The 24,490-nt window shown below is 40.6% G+C and overlaps 1 protein-coding gene across 3 annotated transcripts in view; it reads left to right on the plus strand.

Annotated features, from left to right (window-relative positions):
* Positions 1 to 1,578: 1,578 nt before the first annotated feature.
* IMMP2L (inner mitochondrial membrane peptidase subunit 2) overlaps positions 1,579 to 24,490 on the plus strand; it is an 892,307-nt gene continuing 869,395 nt past the window's right edge. For all 3 annotated transcript variants that reach the window (XM_024757775.1, XM_024757776.1, XM_024757777.1), the window contains exons 1-2: positions 1,579 to 1,617; positions 2,148 to 2,220. The gene's annotated coding sequence lies outside the window, so the exon portion shown is untranslated. The remainder of the gene's footprint in view (positions 1,618 to 2,147; positions 2,221 to 24,490) is intronic.

The raw sequence follows: 24,490 nt of genomic DNA on the forward strand, positions 1-24,490 counted from the left end.
AACTGAGGAGAAAGTACAGAGACCCGACACTTGCAGAGCCTCCCCAACTATCAACGTCCCAGCATCAAAGTGGTACATTTGTTACAACTGATGAACCCACACAGACACATCATTATCACCCAGAGTCTATAGTTTACATCGTTTCACTTTTGGTGTTATCTATTCCATGGGGTTTGACAAATGTATGAGGACATGCATCACCCTGACAGTATCATACAGAATATTTTCACTGCCCTAAATATTCTTTGTGCTCTGCCTATTCTTCCCTTCTTCCAGCATAACCCTTGTCAACCACAGCTCTTTTTACTGTCTCCATTGTTTTGTCTTTTCCAGAGTGTCAGATAGTTGGAGTCATATAGTGTACTGTACCCTTTTCAGATTACCTCAGCTTCCTAAGTACATTTCATGAATCTTAGTGACAAAGTCTGATCAGACTTAGCAACTCTTTTTGTATGTTTATTTACATTCCTTTATAATAAAAATCACACATACCTTTGTTGTTTTTCCACATACATTCCATTCCACACAGTCAGCTTCTGGTGGCCAGGAGCTCCATCTATTTAATTTGGGACCACTTAATTAATTATTAATATTAATTATTAGTGCCAATAGATCCCAGTCCAATTTGCAAATCGGTCCCCACTGCTATTCCATGAGGGTGGTCTTCCAAGCTAAGTGTTCTTGGAATTAAGTCCTTAAGCACTAGCAGAGAAGAGCTTACCTTACAGTAATTATTTCAGTGACAAATAAGAAAAACTACAAAACTGCTACACAACCCCTTCACAGGAGAGCAATTTTATTCTCCTCAGGAGACTAATAGTTCTAGTTATCAGGACCGTTTAAGTCTCTGACTAGGTTTTTAAAACTTTAGAATTAGTTTTGAACCCAAAGTACCAGAATGCCTGGTGCTTAGATTTGTATTGAATGATTTGCACAGAATAGTTTGTCAGTATCCAGAAGGACGATAAAGACAGACACAATCAAGGATATAATTGGCGAAGGGTTAAAAAAAAAAAGTAGTAGGTTTCACTTTCTTCGAAGGTTTTAATAACCCAGTTAAGAGTTTGTGTCATTTGAATGCAAAAGCTTAGGTATGAAATTCCAGTTTCTCCAAAGTAAACTACTTGTTCTGGGTTATTCCTTCTGGCTCGTTTAGAAGCGGCAACATCGAATAGTTTTCCCGTACCCACATTAGTAGAAAAAACGCCGAAAGGACGAGTCCAGAGGGGAGAGCCCCAATAAGGCAGCTTGCCACTGTAGCTGTGCACTCAAAACAACTGCTGGGGTCTCGGTTTCCTCATCTGTAAAACAAGGGGAGAGGATGAAGTCACAGTCTCACAGATTTTCAACTCTTTGTTGCCCTCTCTCAGCCGTTAGTACAGCGCTGAGCTCAGGGCAAATGCTCAATAATTGCCTGCTAGGCAAGGGTTGTTTTTGATCCGTTTCAAATCCAGGCCGGGTTTTGGGCCTATCCCGCGCAGGCGTTCGGAAGTACAGCTTTACCGCTGGGGGCGGAGCTTCGCGAAGCTCCCGCGCTCCGGGGGCGGGGGCGGAGCTTGCCGCCGGCGGAGGGCGGAACCCACGCGGGGACTTCTCTTGGGCAGAGCTGCGCAGCGGGTGCGGAGGGCGGGGGTTTGGGGGCAGGTAGGGCGCTGTGAGGTTGGCTGGGGTGGGCAGGTGGGGTGCCGCTGCCGACCCTTGGTGGCCCCCAGGGCTTGGGCCCCTTAGCCCGGAGTTAGCCCCAGAGGGGACGAGTGTTGCTGGGAGGCGGAGGGCTGCTTGGCCGCGAGTCCTGTGGTGATCGCGAGCATGTGTGCGGGCGCGTGTTTATCTGAGGCCCCGCGGGGCGGCCAACCCCGGACCCCTCCTCCTCCCGCCAACGCGGGTAGGAAACCGGAGCTCAGAGACCGGGACGCCAGGCCTGGAGCCGACGCGTTCCTCCCCGCTGGCCAGGCGCCCCCAGGTCGCGCCCTCTCTTCGTGCCCCCCACCAGAGGGGACAACTCCGGCCCAAGTCCTGGCCGAGAGGGAGCGCTGTGGAGACGCGCTGCCTTCTGTTTGGACACGTTGGGCGAGTGGTGGGAGTTCCAGAGGCTTGAATGTCAGGGTTTTAAAACACGTGTTTGTCTCTGTCATTTTTACTTTTAGGGTTTTGGCCAAATTGGGCGAGGGCACAAAGTAACCACTTACCCCTTCTCACCGAGGAGGAACGGGAGAAAGGGTAAGTAAGGAATGGTTAGGGGTGGAAGGAGCTAGGACTTTATCCTGAAAGAGACTGAGCCAGAGAGAGAAGGACTAGATCCAGAACTGCACTTGGATCTTGGGGCCAAATTGTACGTTTTCAGCAGGAACCTAAGGCCCACCTTCAAGGGTCACAGGCTCCAAGTCGAAGAGGTTTTTATTTTCAGGTGTTTTGGAGTCCATAAGTTGGCTGGGACTTTGACAGCTGGCATAGGTCCCTTTTAGCCACTTGACCTGGCAGAAAACTGTCATTACCCTTCACCTCTCGGTAGTTGTCTGTCTCAGGCCCCCATCTCTTAGCTAACTTGGAATAATCTCTGAGACTGTGAAATTAAAGCATCATGGCTCTCCTTGATAATGAACAGGAACCCCTCCAAGGATCTTTACATTTTTAAAAGGGGACTCCTGTAAAAATCCTTTAGGACTCCAAAGCATAAAGTTAATAACAGTGTTACAAGTGTTGAAGTTCTTTTGGAATCTTCTCTTAAGCTCATAGAGAAAGGTATTTTGGGAGGGAGAAATGACCAGACTGGGCCTTTTCTTCTTGACTTTCCCTTTGATACCTCCTCACCAGCATTCGCTTCACTTCTGAAACGTTGCCAAACAGCATATTGAAGTCTTTGAAGGTTTGCTGTGATTTTTCAGTGTGGGCTCTTTTAACGGTTCTTCTCTGGAAATTTTCCATGATCCCTCCCACCCCTAGTATTAGTGAAATGAGACACAACTGCTCTCAGAAGTTTGGAAACACCTTATGCATCCTCTGTGTCCCATATAAAGAAATGTTTTGAATTAGTTAAAACTCGGGTAAGCCACAGGCAAGGATTTTGTAAATCACATTCTTGGATACTTACACAGGAAAACTGGAATTGCCCTCAATGGCATCTTGACATTGGCTGCCTGTGTCCTGAATCTTTATTATTTGTGTGTGCTCAGCTGGCAGATGGCCACATAACTTACTTTCTGAAAAAAATAGGAAATAGTTGTTTATTGGTGATAGGTTCATTTATTGATTCAATAGATATTTTTTTTTTACCAGAGTGCTGAGCACTTTGATGTGAGTAAGGTGGTGAGAATGAGGAGACTGTTGGAGATGACCATTTGGGGGCAGGCCTTTTACCGGTTTTCTGTGTTTTTTCTGAATAGTTAAGTGTTAATGTAGAAGACGTTCACTGTACTGCTGATGGTGGTTGCAGTGGTGTGGGAGAACAGCGTTATTTCCTGCCTTACTGATACTTTCAGAAATGAACGTTAAAGGATGACTGACCATGGTGATTTGTGTCCTGTAGTAAAGTTATAGTCATTTTCCAGTGTAATAAATGTATTGAACCAGCATTATAATTAGATGAGGATAATTTTTTGAATTGTTCCAGAAAAATGACCTAAGATTAGAAAGCATGGACAATGTTAAGGATGATGCACTTAGGAAAATAAATGCTAAAGTAGGCTGTGCACTTATGTGGGTTTCTTTACATTTAGCCTCGCTTTTTTTTGTTTCTTTTAATTTTTAAATTTATTTTTGTAATTTAATTTTTATTGGAGTATAGTTGATTTAAAATGTGTTAATTTTTGCTGTACAGCAAAGTGAATCAGTTATACATATACATATATCCACTTTTTTTTTAGATTCTTTTCCCATATAGGTCATTACAGAGTATTAAGAGTTCCGTGTGCTATACAGTAGGTCCTTATTAGTTATCTGTTTTATATATAGTAGTGTGTATATGTCAATCCCAATCTTTTTTTTTGACCGTGCTGAGTGGCTTGCGGGGTCTTAGTTCGCTGACCAGGGATTGAACCCCAGGCCCCGGGCAGCAGAAGTGCTGAGTCCTAACCACTGGACTGCCAGGGAATTCCCATAACCTCTTTTTTTTTTTTTTTTGAATTGAAGTGAAACAAGTTGTCTTTTTTTGGTTACAAAAGTTATATAAGGTAAAAAAAAGTTACTTAAAATTAAATCTTGCAAGGTTATAAAAGGTAGAATGTGAGTCTCATCTGAAATCAGTCTCAGACGACCACTGCTGGGTAAAAATGGTAGGTTTCTGCCTTTTACCTTCATATTCTTGGCTATTTACCTCTGCTCTTTGTTCTACTCCAAATCCTGTGTGGAAGTAGCATGGCTTTTATAGTCTTTCAGACATGGATGTGAATCCTGACTCTTACTATATTAGCTCTGCGACTGTAGGCCAGTTAAAACTTCTTTGCCCCTAACTTCTCATCTATCAAGACAGAACAATGAGTATATTAAAAAGAAAGTGTAAAAACAGTGCCTGGTACACAGATACTGTTAACTTCCCTTCCTGTTTCTCTATCGGGTCACCCACTTTCTTTTGATCTTGCTTGTGATTGTGGAAAGCATTCTAGTACTTACTTTCCTAAAGGTGCTAAGCTTCCTGGGTATTTGCATTTTCACAGGTGATCACCTTTTCTGTCTGATCCTAGAATTTCTGGGACAAGGACTGACACCTGATTCCCTCTATCAGATCATTCCACATCGGAAAGAGTGTCAGCTTGAAAAGTGAAGGGGAAGGGTTTCCATAATGTGTTTAAAAAGCTCTGACGCTGTTCCCACAGTGAGAAAGACATACTACCACATTTAGCTGAGTGTTTAAAGTTAGGATTTTTATTTCAGAAATGTCTTTGGTTTATAAGAATTACAATAAAAATTCTGATCCTTCATGTCCAAACTGTCATGATTTTGCCAAGTCGTGGGTTTAATATACAGCTAAGCTGTGTATTTAGTGTAGCTAATACTGTTCTGGAAGCCAAGAAAGACAAGTCCACAGACATCTGATTTCACACCAGACATCTGGTTTCACTTTGCTAAAGACTACATTTTGTCAGTAGATTACAGGCATATCAGCTGTACTGCTGTAGTTTGTGGCATTTCTATCATAAGCTGCGGTCTGTAGGATTTAGTATGATGTTTTATTCAAATGACAGCACACTGTAAATGAGCACCTGGTCAGATAAGCATATTTCCCACAGCTGTCTTCTAGTGTCATGGTTCTTACAAGTTAACAAGGTGAAATAGTTTCTATCCTTGGTGATTTTTTGTGGAAGAAAATATTCTTAAGGAAAAGCCTCACTTAAGAACTCCTTGTATTCCTCAGATTTTCAAGACCACTTTTGTTTGTCATGTTGAACAAATAAAATAACAAATAGCATTTAGATTTCCAGGCCAGGACCCCAAAGCTTTGCTAACTCATTGTGTGCCTTTGTGTATTAGTGATACTATAGACTGTAACCAACACTTATAATAGTGTTTTGGAGAATAATGTATTCTGAGTTGCAACCTAGAATGGCTGGACCACATCTCTCCATTTTGAGGTGGTCAGGGGTGTAGAAATACTCTGGAGAAATATTCCTGGGTTCTTGGGCCAGCTCTGTCATTGCTGTGTGACCTTGGACACAAATTTCCCATCTGTAAAATGGGGTACTAATTATAAATGATTACTGTGAGATTTAGGGAGTTTTTTTGTTTTTTTTTTTTTGCCCTCACCTCGGAAATGCAGGATCTTAGTTCCCTGACCAGGGATGGAACCCGCACCCCCTGCTGTGGAAGCATGGAGTCTTAACCACTGGACTGCAGGAAAGTCCCAGTGAGTCCAGGCTTGTGGCTCCAGCTGAAGGGAATTACCCACTGAAGCTGGGACTTGGTAGTGGGACTGGGAAAGGGGTATGGAGAATCATGACAAAGGGGAGGAGTGGTGAACTGAGAGAGGAAGGTGCCAGTGTTTTGCTCAGTCCATGGACACAGGTTGTTGAATTACTTGACTCAGAGAAAGAACCACCTTTATCTCTGACCTTTCTGCTAATCTTTTGTCAGCTGCTCCCTTGGAGACTCTTAGTTCCTTATTGCCTGCTTAGTCCAATGACAGATTTTCTCTTTGTCACCTTTGTACTATGTTAATAACCATATGTTTCTATTTTTTTTAATGGGTGGGACTTAATAATAGATGTCTGTACTTCCTTAAGATCTGGATTCTTTTTCTATACTTAAAGTCCTGTTGATCTTTTTTCCTTTCATTGGCCTACAGTTCATACATTAATTCCTTTTTAAAATTTTCTGTATGCTGTGTGCATTGAACTAGTGCTGGGGATAGAAAGTTGAAAAGTCACTTTCCTTGACCAAGGAGCTTACAGTCTATAGGACAGTGGACATCTTGACCAACAGTTCAAATATTGTGTGCTATTTGCTCTAATGGAGATACCTACACATGCAAAACAAGCCTAGCAGAAGCTCTTGATCCCTGACAGGAATGCCAGAGAAGGGCTTTAGCCGTGGTTGTGTTTGAGCCGAGTCTTGACAGCTGAGTAGGATTGGGCAGGGTGACAAGCAGCACAGAGCATTTCCAGGTGGCTAATAACATGAATAGTTGTGTGGTATTATGAGAGCATAGTGTGTTCTGGGAACTGTAGGCAAGTCATTATATTAGAGTGTGAAGGGCAAAGTCAGGCGTGAAAGGAGATGAAAGTAGAAAGCTAATTCGGGGCGCATTTCCCATCCCATGTGTTGTAGTGAGCCACTGAAGAAATGTGAATGGCCTGAAAGATCACCCTGAAAGCAGTGTGCTGGGTAGATTGGGGTCCAGTGGGGTGGGGATGGGGTAAGATTGGGGTCGGAGTGGACAGTGCAGTTAGCGTGGATGATAGGAGGTTGAGAGCCCAGACAAAGGCAGAAGTAGTAGGGGTGCTCAGAAGTGAGAATGTGTAGGAGAATATCTAGCAGGAGGGAGAGCTGGCTGGTCTTTGCAACTGTTTGAATGTGAAGGGAATGGGAGAGTGAGGCTGACTAGAATGCCTGCCAGGTTTCTGGGTAGTGGGAGGGAAAAGAGAAGAGGAAGCAGTTCTGAGGGGGAAGGTGATAGTTCAGATTTGGACACGTTGTGTTTAACGTGCTTGTGGGGCATGTCATTGGTGAGTTGGAGGCATCTAGGGGGCAGTTGATATGGTCTTGGAGCATCACAAGAGCTGGGGAGGCTGGAGATACAGATTTCTGAGTGCTTGCCACATGGAGAGTGGTTGAAGGCATGGGTAAGGATAAAAGTGCTCAGAGGAACTGCATAGAAAGAGAAGAGAAAAAGGCTGAAAGTAAGTCCTAGAGGATATTGACATTTTAGGGACAAACCAAGAAAAAGAAAGATGTAAGGATGCTGAAGGAGAGTGACCAGAGAGGCTGGGAGAAAAGAGAAAGCAAAACGTTTCAGGTTCTGGGCAGAGTGAACTGCCCTGGGTGAAGGGGTAAACAGGAGGGGAGGGAGTGGGGCTAGAGTAGATAGGCCTGGGTACTTTCTCAGAGCTTCTGGCTTCATTGGTCTTCAGTTCAGACGGTTGCCTGTAATCAGTGTTCTTTGTCACACCTTCTTGTGAATGAAAATCAAGTTGTCCCTTTGTTTGCTTAATCTCTCGCTTAAAAAAGAATTCATACCTGATCTTACCTTCGGGTATCTCATTTTACCCCATTTATCCTATTCTTTCTTGGCCTAGGGTTCCACTACTGTCTTGCTCTCAACATGTCCGGCCTTTTTGCATACATTATGAGAAATTGAAAAATTTCAGAAGAGTGTCTACTAGGAGGCCAAGGTGGAAATAACCATACCAAATATAAAAAACCAAAAACAAAAACCATATAATTCAGCAAATACTTTTTAATATCTACTATCTATCTTCAAGGCTCTGGATACAAAGATATATAAGATGGGAAGGATGAATAATATAGGGACCCTACCGTTAAGGAGCCCTCAGGCCAGTAAGAGAAATGGATGTGTAAATAAATGCCTTGTGCAGTATGTGCTATTTAGAGGTAGAGTTCAGGGTAAGATGGATGCCGAAAAATGGGCTTCTTTATTTTGTGTGATCCTGAAGGCTTCATGGAGGAGGTGATGCTTGAGTTAAAGCTTGCAGTGGAGTTAAGGTGTGGGGTGATGGGGTTCAGGGAGAGGAATCAGGGGAATAAAAGATTCCTTGGTGGCTCCATGAAAGCAGCAGAATGGGTTTGAGTTTCCCATCTCTTCTCCCTTCTTGTTCTGCTTCGTTTATTGCAAGGTATCTTTGTCTTAGGGGATAAGGATGTTTTAGCTAACATGTAGGGATATCCACAGTTTCTCCCTTTGTGGCATAAACTTTCTGTGAATTTATCACCACTGGTTTATTATATATTAGATGGCTAAAACAGACCAAAGCAATTAAATCAGAATTTCTGGGGGATGATGTCCAGGTATGGGTAATTTTCAAAGTGCCCTAAGCATTCAGAGTAGAGAACCACTGGCTAAAACATGGTACAGAAGAAAAGTGTCAGGTTTGGAGCTAAAAAATTGTAGGTTGAATTCTTGCAATTCCTTTTAATAACAATGTGTCCTTAGTTAAGTTACATTTACATGCAGATGTGGTTGTAACAGTGAAATGTTCCATTGACTTTCTCTAGGAGTAGACAGGCTAAGAGCCAGCCACCTTGTCCTGCAAGATAGTAACCATTTTATGGGTGGGACTTAAGATTTCACCATCATGAGCATTTTGATACTATATTTTACTATGTGTAATGCTAAAAGTTGAAGACTTAAAGCAAAAAAGCAAATCCTTAAAGAAACAATGAACAGTGGAACTTTTCTTAGTGTGACATATTCTGTTTAAAATTACACAAATGTTTATTGTGATTAAGGTTGTAAAGTGTATAAATATCCTCAATGTCAATAATGTAATTGTTTAGTATTAACATGCTATAAATGTTAGGTTTTTATTTTCAAAATCTGTACACTTAAAAAAAAACCAGAATTCTTTCAGAAGATAGTAAAAACCCCAAAAAGTACCATGAAGAGTCACAAATTCAGTTATATTGCAGGTCTCATCATGTCTGTTAAGTATGCGGCGACATGTGCTGTATCTCTGTGCTGTGGAAAGCCTGGTGTGTTAGTGCCGGTTGTGTAATCATATAGAAATGATCATTCTTACAGTATTATAACTTATTTTACTTGAGAAGTGGTGTCACTTAATGACAAGGAAACTAAATCTAAAGCCTAGAGACTATTCCCGACGTGGTTTAAGTGCTCACTCCTATGTGGTAGTAGGTAAGTTAGCCTCTCTGAGCCTTTTATGTAAAATCTGGATACATTTGTTCTCTGTTGCTTTGTACCATATCGAAAACTTTGTGGCAGAAAACAACAGTAATCGTTTATTATCTCATGGTTGCTATGGGTCCGCAATTCAGGTGGTTCTGGCTCAGGGTCCCGTGAGGTTGTCAGCAGATACCAGGTGGAGGTGCAGTTAGTGGAAGGTGTGCCTGGGGCTAAAGGATTCACTTCCATAGTGGCTGGCAAGTCGGTGCTGGCAAGTTGGTTCCTCTCCGTGAGCTGTCCCCACTCAGGCTTCCCCAGAGTCCCATACCAAGAGACCAAGTTCTCTTCAGTGTCCCCCAGCACCTTTGCCCTAGCGCTGGGTACTTTGTTGGTGCTTACTTGGTATTTGCTGAACTGAGTTGGATCCCTGGTGAAACTCCAGCCTTTGTGCCTCCCCTGAAACTTTAGATACAGAAGGTTGATTTTTGCTCAGGTGGTAGTGGTGGTGATGGTGGTAACTCCTGCCAGAACCATTCTTAAGCCTGTCTTATGGGTCCCTGTTTTGCCACTGGAGTCCTTAGCCTCTCCCAAATGACTCAGGTGTTTGGGTCTGCCAGTGCTTAGCCCTGCCTCGTCGTTGATGAACAGAGCAAACAAGCACACACACCCCCCGCAGTGGTTCCGTGTGACTGTTTCAAGATCTCAGTGAACTCCTGCTCAGTTTGGTAACTCATAGCGTGTTTCTGACGTCTGAGATTAAGAATACCTAGAAGATAAAAATGTACGTCTTTCTTCCATGTAATATATCATAAAAATTAAAATTTTGCAATTTTATCCAAAACTTTATTCTGAGAGCCAGGTCTTTGTAATGACACTTTGACACACACACTTTTATATATCTTTCTGTTGAAAAATGTTTATAGCATTTACGGTCAACTTTTGAAAAGTCATCTTGCTTGTGGCCGGAGGACACATTGTAAACACATTATCAAGTTCTAGTTTTGGAATTATGTTCAGCAAAGACATTTTTTAAAGAAAAGGGAAATGCTTGTAATATCATGTTTTGTATTTTAGGACAATTTAATTTCATATGATTTTCGCATTATGTAGACCAGTAAGTTCAGAGCATCTCAGGATTGTTTTCTCCTTTCTGTGCTCTCTTGTGGATTTTTCTGCAGATTTCCCTCTTTCGTAATTCTTTACCTTCTTAGCCACTACCTGCCTTCTGCATCTGTTGTCTATACTTAATTTTGTCTGTGTCTTTGGACTTAGTCTACCAATGTCATGTTAGATGCTGAGCAGGCTACGAGGGGCAGAGCAGGATTGGGAGGAGTGGTGGGTGTGTGAGGCAGAATGTCTCTGAAGGTTGATGGCCAAGGGTGTTCTTTCCTAAACAGGTGAAAGTGCACCTCTGAAGCAATGATTGAACAGATTAGAGTTGCCACAGATAATTTACCTTAATTTTTAAAATATACTTTATTTTTTGGAGTAGTTTTAGGTTTACAGCAAAATTGAGTGGAAGGTACAGAGATTTCCCACATGCTCTCTACCCCTACACATGCAGAGCCTCTCCCATTATCAACATTACTTCCCAGAATGGTACCTTTATTACAATTGATAAACCTGCATTGACACATCATTATGCCTCATGCTCATAGTTTACATTAGGGTTCACTTTTTTTTTATAATTTAAATTTATTTATTTATTTATTTAATTTTTGTCTGTGTTGGGTCTTCGTTTCTGTGCGAGGGCTTTCTCTAGTTGCAGCAAGCGGGGGCCCACTCTTCATTGCAGTGCGCGGGCCTCTCACTATAGCGGGCTCTCTTGTTGCGGAGCACAGGCTTCAGACGCGCAGGCTCAGTAGTTGTGGCTCACGGGCCTAGTTGCTCCGCGGCATGTGGGATCTTCCCAGACCAGGGTTCGAACCTGTGTCCCCTGCATTGGCAGGCAGATTCTCAACCACTGCACCACCAGGGAAGCCCCTAGGGTTCACTCTTCGTGTGTACGTTCTATGGGTTTGGACAAATGTGTAATGTCATGATTCACCATTATAGTATCATACAGAGTAGTTTCACTGCTCTAGAGATCCATTGTGCTCTACCCATTCATCAGTCTTTCCTAATCCTTGGCAACCACAGATCTTTTTACTGTCTGCATAGTTTTGCCTTTTCCAGAATATCATGTACTTGGAATACACACACACACACACACACACACACACACACACACACACACACACATATATATGTATGCCTGAATTTTTAGTTTGCCTGTGGTAGCAGATTATTTACTAAGCATTTTGGTATTTTTCCAAGAGCTTATTTGTTTAGTAGTTACTTTAATAAGAGTTTTATTAGTGTCAGATTAAGATACTAAATACCTATTATTTGGTTTGTTAAGTATTAACAATTTAGTGTTATTATCTAAGAGTAGTTTGCAGCACTTTATAAACTAATTAGCTTGTGTTTTTAATGAGTCTATTTTTTATGGGTAAGAGAAGTACTATAATCTGAACAAATGGGTTATGAAAACACATTAGAAGGTTCATAGTTTGAGGCATATCTGGTGTATATGGCTGCATGACGTTAATACTCTAAACATTTTATTAAAACTATTATTTTGAAATTAGGCATTAAGTGTAAATTTCTAGACATTAAAGTGGTGATGTATAGTGACAAAAATATGGAATGGGGTTATGAAGACTTTTTATTCAAGTGCTAGCTCTACTATCAGCTATGTGAACATGAACTTTTGGTTTCTGAGTTTCATTTTCCTTTTGGGAAAATGGGGATTAAAGTATACTTCATTGGTTAATTTTGAGGACTGTGTATGTAAGCTGTTTATTTGAAACCTATGTAAATTTTAACTCATTACAAAGAAATGTGAAGAATTATTTGGTTAATGAGTCATACTTGGTTACTGTCTCCAACTTAAATTTTTTTTTCTTTTGTTTTAGTTTTGTAGAAGAGTCCTCAAGGGAAATAATGATTTGGGGTTAAGAAGGTAGTACTTCTGAAAAGATGCTTATTTATCTGTGCCCGGGGGCGGGGGTGGGGGGGACTGTATTTTTTTAATCTGAAGGTTAAGAAGGTAGTACTTCTGAAAAGATGCTTATTTATCTGTGCCTGGGGGCGGGGTGGGGAACTGCATTTTTTTAATCTGAATTTGTCTTACTGATTAAGCCTGCTTGTGTCTTCTTATGAAAGGTGTACATTTTGGGATATTCTTCTTGCGTGCTTGGCTCCTAATCATATTTATTACCTAGCTGTCAGCTTGAAATGTTAGTCCTCCTTCCAAAAGCATGAATTATAGTGTCACATTCTGTATAGAGTCAGAGACACATTATTTCCTGTTTATGGTGAGAAAAACCTGGATTCTAAAGCTCTTATGACCAGACTCTGTGTGGTTGAAGCCACTAGGGCAGGGTAGAGTTTGGTAGAGAGATTCTGGGGGGAGAGCATAAAAATAGTCCTGTGAAGTTGAAATCCTGAGGCAGTTGGTGTATTGAATATAATCCTAGTTTTCAATCAGAATGTCCCCCTCTTTTATAATACGTAGACCTGTGGTCAGTGACATTCTAATGAATTAAAATTATAGAAAACTTTACACTTCTGAGTTTGAGAATGCTCAAGAGAGCTTAATTAATACAAGACAGAACTGTAATAGTCATTTCCTGTCAGGACAGTTGAAATCTTTATTATATTGTAATCTCAACTTTTTGTGTCTCTACTAATGTACAGTATTTTAAGAGGATTAATCTGACAAGTGTATAGGATCAGTTGGAAGGTAGAGGGAGTAATGAAAAGTAGACCAGTTGGGAAGCTGTAATTTACTTACAATGTAGTGAGGATTTTCACTATGATAATTGTGGGAATAGAAAGTAAGAAATGCACAGAAACCATAAAAGAGAATAGTGAAACTTGACTATATTAAAATTCTGCACTGCCAAAAACAGATTAAAAAAACTATATCAAAAAGCAAAGGCAGGGCTTCCCTGGTGGCGCAGTGGTTGAGAGTCTGCCTGCCAATGCAGGGGGCACAGGTTCGAGCCCTGGTCTGGGAAGGTCCCACATGCCACGGAGCAACTAGGCCCGTGAGCAACAGCTACTGAGCCTGTGCTTCTGGAGCCGGTGCTCCGCAACAAGAGGCCGCGACAGTGAGAAGCCCGCACACTGCGATGAAGAGTGGCCCCCGCTCGCCGCAACTAGAGAAAGCCCTTGCACAGCAACGAAGACCTGACACAGCCAAAAATAAATAAATAAATTTACTAAAAAAAAAAAAAAAGCAAAGGCAAACTAGGATGATTTGCAATTCATATCATAGGAAAAGGGCTAATTTCATAAATATATTAATTCATATAATTGGAAAATTCATACTGTAGGAAAAGGGCTAATTCATAAATATATTGAAAATAACAACTCTGGGAAAAAGACCAACAATCAGAAAAATGGACAAAGATGAAAGGATATGAAAGGCAGTTCATAAAAGAGAAATGCAAAATAAAACTTCAGTGAATACTCGTTTTTCAACCTATCAAATTGGTAAAGAAACAAATTTTGAACACATGAGGTGTTACTAAGGGTATGGGAAAATAGGCAATGTCATTATTGCTAATGGATGTAGGAATTTTTGTAGTTTTTGTTGAGACCAGTTTAGAAATAGTTATCAAAACTTAAAATACACATATCATTTGATCCCCCTACCAGAATTTAACCCACAAATCTTGTACTTACGTGAAATAATGTATATTTAAGGATATTCTTGGCAGCAATTGGAAACAAGTGCTCATCTTTAGGGGAGTGGATAAATAAATTATGGTACATGTAGTGAAATATTTAGTAGTTGTTAAAAAGAATAAAGCAGTTTATGTACACTGAAATGGAATAATTATTAAGTCAAAAAGGCAAGGTACAGAACAGTGGGTATTAGTAGGTTATTTTGGAGGAGACTAAATTAAAATATGTATTTTCTTGTATATGCACAGAGTATCTCTGGAGGGAATTATAAGAAAATGGAAAATGCCTCTGGGGGTTGAAACTTGGTGGCTGGATAACAGGGATGGGAAGGACTTTCATTTTCTACTGTATACCCCTTTTTGGATATCCTGAATTTTGTATTATACCCCCCAACCCCCTCCAAAAAAAAACCTAAAAAAGGAAGAAACATCTTCAACTCAAAATATATTTCTGTAATACTTATAGCCAACTCTGAAAAATTAGAGAATAGAAAAGTGAATTAAAAAAGAGCTCTGGGGCTTCCCTGGTGGCGCAGTGGTTGAGAGTCCACCTGCCGATGCAGGGAACACGGGTTCGTGCCCCGGTCCGGGAGGATCCCACATGCCGCGGAGCGGCTGGGTCCGTGAGCCATGGCCGCTGAGCCTGTGCGTCCGGAGCCTGTGCTCCGCAACGGGAGAGGCCACAACAGTGAGAATCCCGTGTACCGCAAAAAAAAAAAAAGAGCTCTGGTTCATATATCTGATGAGGGGTTAATATCCAGAGTATGTAAAAATTCTTACAACACAACAAGAAGCACAAACAGTCCAATTAAAAATTGAGCAAAGGACCTGAAGAAACATTTCTTCAAAGAAGATATATAAATGGCTGATAAGCACATGAGAAGCTCAAAATCACTAATCATTAGGGAAATGCACACTTGTTAGGATGGCTATTATTAAAAAACATAGAAATTAACAAGTGTTGGTGAGGATGTGGAGAAATTGGAAAATTTGTGCAGTCTTAGTGAGAATGTAAAATGCTACAGGTGCTTTGGAAGGCAGTTCCTCAAAAAAAATGAAAATAGTGTTTCCATATGATCCAACAGTTCCACTTCTGGGTATATGCCCTAAAGAATTTAAAGCAAGATCTCGAAGACCCATGTTCATAGCAGCACTATTCAAAATAGCCAGAAGGTGGGAGCAACCCAAGTGCCCATGGGCGGATGAATGGATAAGCAAAATGTGGTATATGCACACAGTGGAATTTTATTCAGTCTTAAAGAGGCAGGAAATTCTGACACATGCTGCAGATGGATGAACCTTGAGGACATTATGGTAACCAAAATAAGTCAGTCATGAGAAGACAAATACTATATGATTCCATTTATATGAGGTACCTAGAATAGTCAAATTTATAGACAGAGAAAGTAGAAAGTTGGGTGCCAGGGGCTGGGGATAGGAGGGAATTGGAGGAGGTGTTGCTTACTGGGTAAAGAGTTTCAGCTTTGCAAGATGAAGAGTTGTGGAGATTGGTTACAGAACAATGTGAATATACTTGTCACTTGAACTGTATACTTAAAAATGGTTAAGACTGGGGCTTCCCTGGTGGCGCAGTGGTTGAGAGTCTGCCTGCCGATGCAGGGGACACGGGTTCGTGCCCTGGTCCGGGAAGATCCCACATGCTGCGGAGCAGCTGGGTCCGTGAGCCATGACCGCTGAGCCTGCGCGTCCGGAGCCTGTGCTCTGCAACGGGAGAGGCCACAACAGTGAGAGGCCCGTGTACCGGAAAAAAAAAAAAAAAAAAGGTTAAGACAGTAAATTTTATACCATGTATCCTTTACCACAATTAAAAAAAAGATAATATAACTCCACCCCCCCCAACCCTGTGATATGGAGGTAGGGAAAATGAATATGTAAATAAATGTCTGTGATTCAGAATATAATCTGTGTCCAAAATGGGTTTAAACAAAGCTCTGGTGTAGCACAGAATGAGATGTAGCTAAGGGAGATTGCCTATGACATCGCACAATAGGAGGTGATATCTTGAGCTGGTGTTAGAATGCAGTACTTATGCTGTAGAGAGGATGGAAAGAAATTCTAGGCTGAAGGAGTAGCACAAGTAAAGGCAAAAAAAGGGAAGGTGAAGGATACTATCATAGAACAGAACAAGATGATGCTGGAAAAGAATCAGGATAGATTCTCAATGTCTTTGAATGGTGGGTCACAGAATTTGGGCTTTTTCGATGTCTAGTCATGAAAGATTTTGAATTGAGTAGTATCATGGTCTACATTTTAGAAAGGTATATTTTTAGAAAGGATAGAGGGTCATGTGGGAGGTAAGGAGATTACTTAGGAGCCTGTTGAGATTCTGTGGACTCCTTAAATGTAGCCATTTTGCAGGATTGTGCCTTTGCTTTACCACAGTGGCCATGAATCCCTCTCTTGTCAGACAAAATGGGACAAATTCTGTGGTTGACTCTGGGAAATGAAGATGTGGTCAAAAGAGGTTCCATGGGGGCTTCCCTGGTGGCGCAGTGGTTGGGAGTCTGCCTGCCGATGCAGGGGACGCGGGTTCGTGCCCCTGTCCGGGAGGATCCCACATGCCGCGGAGCGGCTGGGCCCGTGGGCCGTGGCCACTGGGCCTGTGTGTCCGGAGCCTGCGCTCCGCGATGGGGGGGGACCACAGCAGTGAGGGGCCCGTGTACCGCAAAAAAAAAAAAAGTAGGAAGCCTCTGTGGGCAGAGCTGACCAACCAGGCATAGCTATTTTCTTCTTGGTTTTCTGTTAATGTTGTAAAAGATGTTGTCCCTTTGCTCTGAGAGTAAGGGAGAGAGAGGAGAGGGAGGGAGGGAGGGAGGGAGGGAGGGAGAGAACAGGGGGGGGGAGGGAGGGAGGGAGGGAGGGAGAGAACCAGAGCACCTGAATTCTAGGTTGAGACGTCTTTGTTGGTGGTGGTGTGTCTTATTCTGTCTCTCTCTCAGAGTAAGAGAGGCGGTTGGAGTTTTGTCTTTTTCCTACCTGAGTTTGTCTCACTCTTTTCTTGTTTGGGGGTGTAAACCACTCTCAGGCCTACTTAATCCTGTTGCTGTTTTGTTTCTTGCCAAGGTGATTCTGCCTATTTCATTCTTAGTGTTGCCGGTTACATTCCTTTCCCAGTAAAAAGCCAACATGTATGTTTTTTACATAAGTGGCATATAAACCTTCCCTCCCCAGCTGCTTTTCTCCTGTCTTGTTTTGCTTCTCTGTTAAAGTATAGCTTGAGTCCTATCTGCCCTCTACCCAGAGGCCATCTTCTTAAAGTTTTTTTCCAGCCAGTGGAGCAGAATATGTTTAGTACACAAAAAGCTAAAGACATTATATTTCAAAGTTTTTCCTTAAGTAAGTCTGTGTACAATATAAATTCATTGAGCCTTATTGATTTTCTCTGTGACAGGTGAGGTATCTAATTTAGTTGCTTTGTTGATGTTTCTCTGTTTTGTCTCTTCATGCTGTAACCTTTTTCTTTCACTCTTTGAATTAAAGAAATATGAACTGAATTCCTAGAGTTGATAGAAACTGTATTCAATTTTTTTTTTTTTTTTGAGGTACGCGGGCCTCTCACTGTTGTGGCCTCTCCTGTTGTGGAGCACAGGCTCCGGACGTGCAGGCTCAGTGGCCATGACTCACGGGCCCAGCCGCTCCGCGGCATGTGGGATCTTCCCGGATCGGGGCACGAACCCGTGTCCCCTGCATCGGCAGGCGGACTCTCAACCACTGCGCCACCAGGGAAGCCCTGTATTCAATTTTAAAGATAGAATTTGTCCTTTAGCCAGATATTAGATTGCTCAGTTTGTTTCCTTGAACTCTTTTTCTTCCTAATTTTCAGGTGTTAAAGGCAATGGGATATACACATCTACACCATTTAGTAAGTGGGAATAGGGTGGATTCTGAATTCATTTTTCTTGCTAATTTTTCTCTACTGCTAGGAGAGGTGCAGGGAAAAAAAATAGTCTGAGAAAAAGTATTTTCTGATCAGCTTCTATTGAAAATACTTAATCAAAGTATTCAAAAGGGAAAGAGAGGTTCTCAAGGATTGCTACTTGATTATGAAATAAAAAAATTATGAATGGCGATTTATCTGAAGTGTGATTCTCTCTTGGGGAAATTTTGCCAACCCATTAGCATTGATTTGCATATCTTTACTTTTAACAAATGTATGATTGTATCTGAAGATGGAAGACTACATTTGCTCTCATTCAAAATTTAATTTTATGATAATATCGACTACCTAATTATTATCTTTGCTTAAAGTATCTTTGACTGAGGAGTCTGGTTGGTTTGAAAAATGTGCTGTTGATACCAGTGCCTTGGGGATTAAACAAGCGTGGTCTTGTTGGCTCACAGAGAGGGCCCATCTTGGCCTTTTGCCCGATACATAGTTTTGTTCTCAAGCAAACTAATATGGGTAAATTGGGGGAGAATTAGTCATACAACTAGGCCCTACCAGTTGCAGGAGGTGACTGGGGTAGGGTGACAGTGGTTTCATCAGTTTTGTATTTGAAAAGCAGAGTACCCTTATAGATTATGAATGTTTAAAATATATATGATGTAACTACTACAGAAAAAGTGGTAGTTTAAAATTAATTGCAGTTTTTGTTTAAAAAATGTGGTTGAGGGCTTCCCTGGTGGCGCAGTGGTTGAGAGTCCGCCTGCCGATGCAGGGGACACGGGTTCCTGCCCCGGTCTGGGAAGATCCCACATGCCGCGGAGCGGCTGGGCCCGTGAGCCATGGCCGCTGAGCCTGCACGTCTGGAGCCTGTGCTCCGCAACAGGAGAGGCCACAACAGTGAGAGGCCTGCGTACCACAAAAAAAAAAAAAAAAAAAAAAAAGTGTGGTTGATTTTTAAGTACTTTGTTCTGTATTTGCTTTTATATTTGCTTCAGATATTACACATGAAGATTATGCTTTAAACACTGTAAAATGTTTTTCTAGTATTAACTAAACAATTGTGGGAAATGTTACACTTTAAAGGTCATGTTGATTTTGCAGCATTTCCAATTTTACATTTTACACATATCTTTGAATTGGTTTAGCTTCTAGTTGAGTGTTTTAAAGATCTGGGTAATAAATATGGAAGGGAAATTGCAAAAGGGTACAATGCTTTGGAATGCACATATTTTCCACCTTTCTTTTGTTTCAGCAGTGAAATGTCAAATTCTAACAGACAACTCAAAGGGCTGAAAGGACAGCAGGACAATAAGGGTTTTCAATACTTGCTAAGTCCAAAGACAACTCTAATTATATTTTTCTGTTAATTGATATGATATATAGATTTGTACTTTTCTTCCTTTTGTATCCTTTCCCAATTTGAAAATTTATTAGAAATGAATGAGACTTAAGCATTTACTTTTTATATAGTGGATTGAACTAATTGTGTATTCAGACACTTCATATAAATTGCATCTCAATGCTATAATGGCAGTTATGGAATCAATAACTCATCCTGCTCTGTGTTTACTGGGAGTAGTGAATATTTACTGGGAGTGGTGACTAACTGGGAGGCAGTGGAGAATAGTGCTTAAGTGTGCAGGCCACCGGCCAGAAAATCTGGACTCAGCTCTGCTGCTTAATATCTATGTGACCTTAGGAAGATTACTCAGATACGCTGAGCATAAGTTTACATCTGCATTTAGGGGTAAAAATAGAGTTAGTGTAGGGATTATTTGATGTAATTAAAATAACAAAAATGTTTATTGTAATATCATTGATATAGTGATATACTATTTTAGATAATACAAAATGAATTTTCTCCACTAGACTAAAATATTTATTTTATTGGTTTCACAAAATTGTTTTTTTACAGTTTTTCTTTCTTTCCAGTTAATGCTTCTTTCAGAGTTTATAGATTTGATAATAATTTGTGGAAGAGTACTTTTGGCTGATTTTGTATGAGTGGCCAATCACTCTATCTCTGTTAAAAATGAAGCAAAACCTCATTGTTCTGTTAGTCAAAAATTTTTATGCAACTGTTTAATATTGGTACTAGAGTTAACACCCAAGATGTAGCAAAATGTTGGTCTAATTTTGGCCAAGGAAAAATAACATTTAAATATTTCCTGGAGGATTCAGTTACCTACATCTCACTTCTAAAACTGACCTTTTCATCTGTGATTTTATCATGGCTGTTTTTGCTGGACAAGAAGAAGTGAAATTGCCACCTTCCTTTTTAATTAATTGGATAACAAGTTACTTGGCTAGGGAAAGGTCTGTGTGTTATATGCCTAGTCTTTTTGCAGAAGAAAACTACATTAGGTTCTGAAAAACTTCTTCATTATTCAAAACTGATAGATATTAATTTAAATTGCTTTGAATTTCTATATGGCTCATATATTCTTATCTAGCTCATATATTCCCCCAAATCTATCAAAATTGTTACTGGCTTTCCTTTCTAAGCCATTTACTGTAACAACCATTGTGACATTCCCTAATATCATTTGATGTTGATTGGCCAATAAAAATAAGTTTCTTACAAAATTGGAAAGGTCAGGGAATTATTCTCAGGGCCACTGAGGTGTTGATTTAGTTGAAAATAACCTATCTCGTGACCAACATGAAAATAGTTTAATTCTATTTATTATTATTGGTGCTTCTTTGTAAATCGGGTCGTACTTGTCTTTGCTGCTGAAAGCAGGAATGTATTAGAAATTTCCCCAAGTGTGTGTGTCGTCCTGTACTATCCAATTAGCCACGTGATGTGTATTTGTTAAATGAGCACAGGTATGAAGTAAAGATCAGATGAGAAATTTAAGTGTCATCATTAGAAGTGAACATACTTTGATGAATATGTTAACCTTGCAGCCGAAGTCAGAAAGGTCTTGGAGCACAGGTGCAACAATGATGATGATGGGCGGTATCACGAAAGACAGGTAATTTTAGTACTGGGAGAAACGGGCCATTCCATGGATTTCGGATATGGAAGGAAAAGGCTTGAAGTTAGTCTCATAGAATCATAGTTAGAGCAAAGAACCCTAGAGGTAGTCTACTCAAGTAGATGAAATGAATTGCCCAGTCCCTGGCATAACTAAGACTTGAATCCAAGTTTTCTGATTTCTAATTTGGTACCTAGCATGGGAAGAGGAGGAAAGGTTTAGCTCTAGAAGAGGATGGGTGCTTTGTTCTTTGGGGGTGACACATGCATGGAGGTACTTTCAGATGGATTGGGTGGCTCTCAAAACAGCCTGCTCTGGTCACCCAATTTTTCCCTTATGCTCCTGTCATTTAAAGGAATGGAGCGTCTGACACAGCCATACCAAGCTGTCTTTCCATCAACATTGTAAGTGGGTATTAATATAAACCACATCTAAAATGAAACAAGCAGTCAAAAAGTATTTATTTAGCACCTGCAGATGCTCAGTAAAATTCTCATATCTTCAGGGTGTATAGGGAGGAATGAGACATGGTGCTTACCCTTTTGTGGTTTACAATCTAGTTGGAGAGAATGGACCTTCTACAAAAAGTTAACTAACAATACTGGCTGGCAAATGTGGGCATGGCTAGTACATGCCAGAGGAGTTTGGGGGTGAAAGATGGCTCTGTAGGTCAGAGTACTCATGTAATGTTTCCTGGAAGAGGTGAAAATTAGGTTGGTTGTTCTGTTAAATTAAACAAGGAGGCCATTAGACTGAGGTAGCTCTAATGCCGTGGGGTGACCTACTTAAGCCGAAATCTAAGCCTGTAGATGCCTCAAGGTTACAAAGTTGAAACCTAAGGACCACCAATCACCAATGGCCAACTAGGCTTTCACCTATAGCCAATCAATTATTTCCTTTCTTTGCTTCCTCCTTTCCCCTGAACTCCTCTTGGTGGAGCACTTCTAACCACTTCCAGTTTGGCACTGCCCTATTTGAATTGATTTTTGCTCAGATAAATGCTTAACATTTTAATATGCCTCAGTTTATCTTTTAATCCTTCTCAGCTCAGTAGATCTTATGAATAATTATATGTGTTCACCTCTAAAGTTTTCGGATTCACCCAACTTACTGTTACAGAGCTGGGACTTGATTGCAGGTGTTTATCAGGTGTTTTCCAGTGAGTACCATTCCACAATCCCCATGCTGGTGTGCATAGGACAGCAGAAGGTTTCTGTCTGAGAGAATCCCATTTCTCCTTCTCATCCATGAGTGTATTCATCAGCAGATCAAATCCTCCCTACTGGTCTTCTGAATGTTGCATGATGGAGGACCCCCTGGTTTCAGTTACCTTGTTCCCCTTTTGTTTCTTGGTAAAATAGCTAAAGTTGCTAGTTAAATGTAAGTTTGGTGGGGTTTTCCATTTAAGACGATCTTTTTCCTAAGACAATATTAAAGCAAGATGAGATATTTGTTGATAGTACATGAAAATATAGCAGCAGCTGGCATTTACAGTGGGCTTTTCTGTTTTTCAATTAGATTATTTTGGTATTCTGTGTTATGAATCGTTAGCTTGAAGATTGGTACATAAATAATGCCATTAAACATTATAAGAGAAATTAATTTAGAAACAGCTGCATCAGAGAATAAATATACTTCTCAAAACTTGTTGTTTTCTCTCTACCTGGATATTTCTGTATTCAAATGGTATTTCTCATTTTAGAAATAAACCAGCCAATAAACCTGACAGAGATGAATGTGCAAGAAATAAACAAGAAATATGAAAGACATTAAGGACTTGAATTATAGAGTGTGAGCCTCAATCTACCACTGATTCTTTAAGGTGGTGATTTTTAACCTTTTTCTTTTTTCTTTTCTTCTTCTTTTAGTGTAGTGAACTCTTCTTCAAGGAAAATCTTTTTTGGAATTCTATTGTTAAAAAAAACAGATAAAAGCAGAGTGGCTCAAATTGAAGCAGGGAGTCGGGGCTCAAAGCTTTGCTCACTTAGTGCCTGCTCCTTTTGGCCCCTAACCCTCTAGGGAATCCTCAGGACACCATGGAGCATGGATTGAAAAACACTGCTTTTAAAGGAAAAACAAGCTAAATACTTTCTAAAAGTAAGCTGTTAATTGAAAAGAAAATTCATAATGCCTTATAGTTGAATGGGTTGTGAAAAGTTATTTGATTCTTGTTACCCATCTTTACTGCCTTTAGACATGAGTGCTGTGCTATGATTTATTGAAGAAAAAAAGCACCCCCCCAAAACCTCTTGAAGTTACACACACACACACACAAATTTTTTTTTAGAAAACCACTTTCTCCATAAATATCTTCAACTACCAAGTAGAACTATCAGGTGAGAGATGGGGATAATCAGATAAACATATGCACATGCTCACGTGCGTGCACACACACACACAGTTTGTTGCATGTGATTGGGTAATGCCTTTTTCTCAACCCATGCATCCCCAACATCCATCACATTCTGAATCTAATGTTTAGATAGTTTACATGGACAGGAAATTTTGAGGTTAGCTTACCAAAATCGTTAATTAAAGAATTATTTTTAGTAATGTTACTGGAAATGTTTTGTTAATTTCATTAATAACACTGTATTGAATATTGAACACTTCAGTGCAAGGCACCGAGGTATGGCAGTGAACAAGAGTCCCTCCCCTCACAGAACTCACAGCCAATTGGAGGTGAGGATGGGAAAACCAGGTGTGATAAATACTACACTAGGGGGAGGATAGGCTTTTTGTGAGAACACATAGGAGGGGCATCTATTTCAGCTTTGAAGAGTCAGGGTGGACTTCCAGTGGAGTGACATCTAAGCAGACCTGAAAGATGCATAAGAGGTGGCCAAGACAAGGAAGGTAGGGAGAGTGATGAAGACAAAAGGGAGAACATGTATAAGGGCCCAGAGACAAGTAAAAGCATGACACAATCTAGAAATTGTGTGTTGCTGGGTTTGGCTAGAACGTGACGTGCTAACGAAAGAGTAGAGGTAATGAAACTAGGGACCTAATCATAATTAGCTGTGTATGCTAAATATAAAGAGCTTGATATTATGCTATAGGAAGTGGAAAGTTATTGAAGGATTTCAAGCCAGAGAAGTTATGATTTGTATTTTTTCAGGAGAGGGCCCTTTGGTTAACTACCATGTTGACCTTGGGGCAGCTGTTTGGATGATGGAGTCATTCTCTGAGAGTAGATGGGCCAAATATAGAATACTGTGTAGTTTGTCTCTCCATAACATCCCCAATTGCTTCTGTCTCTTATGAAATCCATCTTTATTTTATTTTTATGGCCCTCACAAGGCTAGAGTAATTCAAAAGAACAATGGTTAATGTTCAGTATCTATATAGATGCACAGATACGTCTTCACTCTTTCAGTATAGAAACTGGTATGATGCCCAGCACACAACAGGTACTCAATAACTGTTTATTGACATGAAAGGAGTAAATACTGAAGGAAGAGATGCCAACTCAGTTCTCTTTTTTTGGTAATCATCACTCTGGTACCCTGCCCTGGCCCCATGTTCTTTAGGTTTAGATAATTTTAACATCAGCTGTTTCTTAAACCTGCAAAGG

Source organism: Neophocaena asiaeorientalis, unplaced genomic scaffold, assembly GCF_003031525.2.
Source record: "Neophocaena asiaeorientalis asiaeorientalis breed wild unplaced genomic scaffold, Neophocaena_asiaeorientalis_V1.1 scaffold116, whole genome shotgun sequence".
In the NCBI taxonomy this organism is placed as follows: Eukaryota; Metazoa; Chordata; class Mammalia; order Artiodactyla; family Phocoenidae; genus Neophocaena; species Neophocaena asiaeorientalis.